We start from the raw sequence: 4,052 nt of genomic DNA on the forward strand, positions 1-4,052 counted from the left end.
CCCAGAGAAGCACCAAAAAAATAGGAGAAATTCAGCTCTGAACATCAAAGAAGAATTCTAGAAAAATAAATATCACCACATGGAGAATAATAATGAATTTTAGGGGTACCTCGATGACTCAGTTGGTTAAGTGTCCGACTCTTGATTTCGGCTCAGGTCATGATCTCAGGGTCATGAGATCGAGCCCCTTGTCAGGCTCCGTGCTGGGCATGGAATCCGCTTAAGAGTCTCTCTCCCCCTCCGTGCACCCTAAAATAAAAAAATATTAAAAAACTCAAAACAATGAATTTTAAAAGGAAGAGAATAATAAATAGGGAACAAAAACAAAGGAAATCCAACACATGTATACTGGCATTCAAATATATGAATTGAGAAAACTTCTCTAAACAGAAAACTTGAGTTTATAGATTTAAAGGGCATACTATGCTCTGAGAAAATAGATATAGTTTTCTTTCCTAAGGTTTTCGCCAAAATGTAGGTTTCATGAAGCGTAGGGACAGGGATTCTCGTCCTTTTTGTTCACTGCTGTGTCCCAGTGTAAAATCATGTCTGGCACCTGAGAGTCCCAGTAAACATTGATTGAATGAATTCCTAATGGAATAGACTGACACCAACATGTCCTAATAATATTACCATACTTCGAAGATAAAAATTCCTTTAGTTACCCAGGAGTGAGGTCAAATCACCCATTTGGAAAAAAAAAAAAAGTTCAGGACTCCTGCGTGGCTTGGTCAGTTAAGTGCCTGCCTTCAGCTCAGGTCATGATCCCAGGGTCCTGGGATCGAGTCCCCTGCTCAGCTGGCAGTCTGCTTTTCCCTCTCCCTCTGCCTGCCACTCCCCTTGTTTGTGCTCTCTCTCCCTCTCTCTCTCTCAAATAAATAAATAAATAATCTTTGGGGGGGAAGGTCAGACTGCCTACAAACGTCAGCACAGCAACAGTCAAAGCTAGAAACCAATGAAGCAGTCACGTACCTCTCATGACACCATGGTGTCCACAGAGAAAGAAAACATGACCCAAGAACTTCTATCAATCCAAACTGTCATCCAAATAGAAAGCACACAAATATTTCAAAATGACAATACTTCACGCATCTTGAAGAAAATGCTGAAAGACTAAGTCTGGGAAGCAACTGGCTAGAGACACAGAGGCAAAAGGACCCAAAGGGAGCACTGAATATGCTGATGTTTGGGATTAAAGTTAAAACAACTTTGGGGATTATGGTTCCAAAATACCACATAAATGTTATATGCCATTATGTTATAGAAACTATAAAGCCAACGGAGGTAGGCATTTGTTAAGTATACTGATTTCTGCTGCTGCTGCTGCTGCTTTTTTTATAGTAAGGGAATCAAAAAATATGTTGCAAGCAGACAGCCCAGATAGTAGAGTTACGGGTAGGGGTGTCCGAGTGTCCGCTGAGGGCAGGTTTCAGCCAGGGGCGGGGTATGCATCTTTGGTGGTCCCGGAGCTTAAGCATCGCTCACGCCTTTCAGCGTGTTGGGATCAAAGCTTATGAGCAGACTGCAAAGTGCTCGACGGTCTTGCACAAAGAAGATCTGTCTCACAGAAACACATTAATTCATCCCCACGGAGAAATAAAGCCTAGAACCAATAGTAACAACGAACCAGAACTGAGGAGAGGGGAGGAGAGGAGAGAGGGGACGGAGTGGAGGCACGCCGATTTGCCATCCCCGTGGTGGAGACTTGAATGACACTGTCTTAGATAAGAAGATTAAATAAGTCGTATATCGGAGTGCTATTTTGTACTATGTGAATTACTTATTCCATATGCACATATTAACTAGTCAAAAAAATTACAAAGTAAGCAAACGTAGCCCTGTGGAAGGCAGGGAGGGGGGAGGGAGGGGGAGCTGGCCGTGAAGCAAATCAGTTAGTAGCTGGTGGGGATTTCTGAGGGGTCCACAGGCTGCCTCCTCTCTAGGGTTAGATCCAGAATGATAGGGGCGTGGACAAGAAGCCCCTCAGATTTCCTTCCAATCAGTTTGGGAGCTGGAAGTGGGAAGGAACTGCGTCACCTCCCATCAGGAGCCTGCTGTAAGCTGGGACCTGTGACGACCGTGTGGGAAGTCAGACATCTCCGGGGAGCCAGGGTGGAGGGATGCTGTACGCGCAACCAGCATGACATCCACCCAGCACCAGATGCCTCCTCCAACCCCCAGCTGCCAAGATGCCACCTAAGCCCACCACCACCGCCACCAGTGGCAGCATCCGCAGCAAAACAGATGAGATCCGAAAGGGAATGGCGGGGCGGGGGGGGAAAAAAAAAAAAAAAGGCGGACAGAAAGGAAAATTTTAGAATTAACCAGATTTAACCTGGAATGACCAAGTTTACCAGAAATTAACCAGCATGTTTTCTGCTACTAGCTGAATGGGAGTTCAAAGGAGAGGTTAAGTTGTATTTTTTTAAGCAGTTTCACGTGTAGCTTGTCAGACAAGGGAGAGAATGAGATAAACGCTGGTCCATGTGTGGTCCACGGACTAGCAGCACTGACCTTACCTAGGAGTTGACTATAAATCCAGAACCAGGCAGTGTTCAGTTTTAATAAGGGGGTCAGGTGCTCCGAGGGCCCCTGCCTTGATAATTTCAGATGCTCCGTGGAAGCGCCTAGAAAGACAGGACTAGGTATAGGAAGGGAGGAACCTCCGGAAGGAGGTAACATCTGGATTGAGCCTTACAGGGTGACCAGGAGTTCCTTAGGTAACAAAGGGCATTCCGGGCAGAGCTAGACCAGGTTCAAAGCCACGAAAATCCTGGCGGTGTCAGAGAGCCGTGTGTGGTCTGGGGCGGCTGGAACAGCAGGTGGGAGGTGAGATGTGTTTTATGTTCCATTTATGCGGCCGAGAAACAAAGTTCAGGCTGAGCCGAGGTCCCTGGCTCCTGTGGCGTCTCAGGAATGCCACTCCCCCGGCCCTAGGCTTGAACACCGTTCAGACCGCAGGGCCAGAGTGGGAGCCAACGCCACCTCGCTCGTGGAGATGTGGACCGGCTGAGAGGAGCCAGCTGGGGAAGTTTCTTGGAGGACAGACATGCTTCCTGGGCCAAGAAGCCTCTGGAAGGAGCCAAGGAGGGGAGGGCAGGACCGCTCAGACAGCAGGAGCCGTCCATCGGCCTCTCCCGGCCTGTGTGAGACCCTGACCCTCCACCCAGAGCTGGCCCAGTCTCCGCGGTCACAAAGCCAACTCCCAGGGCTTTACCGCTTTGAGGCCTTGACCGCCCTCCTTGCTGGCCCTGGCCCACCCCACCCTCCGCTGTGCACAGAGACCACCATTCAGCATGTTCTCTCCCACGCACCACCTAACCGCTTTGCTGTGGAGACTCCCCGACCAGCCAGCCCGGCAGCCCCACGCCTTCCTGCTGTGCCCTGATTGAGAGCAGCCTGGGCTGTCCAGGCCTTCCAGCAACCTTAACCTCTTCCTCCCCAGACCCGGGCCAGGGAAGGGATGGGGAGGAGGGTCTGGGAGCAGCTGAGTGACTAGACGGAGAAGGTTCCGGCATCCCGCCGGTTGGCTCTGGTTGCAAGGGAATGGCGAAAGCAGTGCGCAGAGGAGCAGGGGGAGGGCGCGGGGAGCTGGGCACAGGGGAGGCGCCCGAGGCCAGGTCACGCCTCGTACCGCAGGCCGCAGGGAGGAGCCTGGGGTTCACCCATGTTGCAGTGAGAACCCCAAGTCATGGATCTCGTAGCGCTGTGGGACCTTACCTCCCTGGTGGGACACGTTGGTGAGGTGACATCTGGAAGAAGATCGTTGAGAGGTCAGGAAAGTCACAGCTGAAACCACAAAACCGGGAACACGATGGAGAGCTCGGTGAGAGGCTGGCGCCCCTGCGTTCGGGCTACTGTTTAGAGAACAGATTTGCAAGGGGTAAGATTAGAACATGGAAACCAGCCCAGAGGCTGCTACGGCAGCAAAGGAACAAACTGGTGATCACTTCCGCCACTGAGGTGTGTCAGCTGTCTACTGTCACGATACCGCTGTGCGACAGATAGCCCTAAAACTCAGGGCTGAAAACACTTATCACCTGTGGGGGGGG

General features: G+C 50.6%; 1 long non-coding RNA gene across 1 annotated transcript; it reads right to left on the minus strand.

Annotated features, from left to right (window-relative positions):
• Window positions 1–216: 216 nt before the first annotated feature.
• LOC109490493 lies at window positions 217–3,837 on the minus strand. Its single transcript, XR_002143823.1, has 3 exons — window positions 3,721–3,837; window positions 2,520–2,627; window positions 217–249 (listed from the first exon to the last, which is right to left on the minus strand). It is a non-coding gene; the product is annotated as an uncharacterized LOC109490493 (long non-coding RNA).
• Window positions 3,838–4,052: the final 215 nt, after the last annotated feature.

The sequence above is a fragment of the Ailuropoda melanoleuca genome, chromosome 13, assembly GCF_002007445.2.
Source record: "Ailuropoda melanoleuca isolate Jingjing chromosome 13, ASM200744v2, whole genome shotgun sequence".
Taxonomy (NCBI): domain Eukaryota; kingdom Metazoa; phylum Chordata; class Mammalia; order Carnivora; family Ursidae; genus Ailuropoda; species Ailuropoda melanoleuca.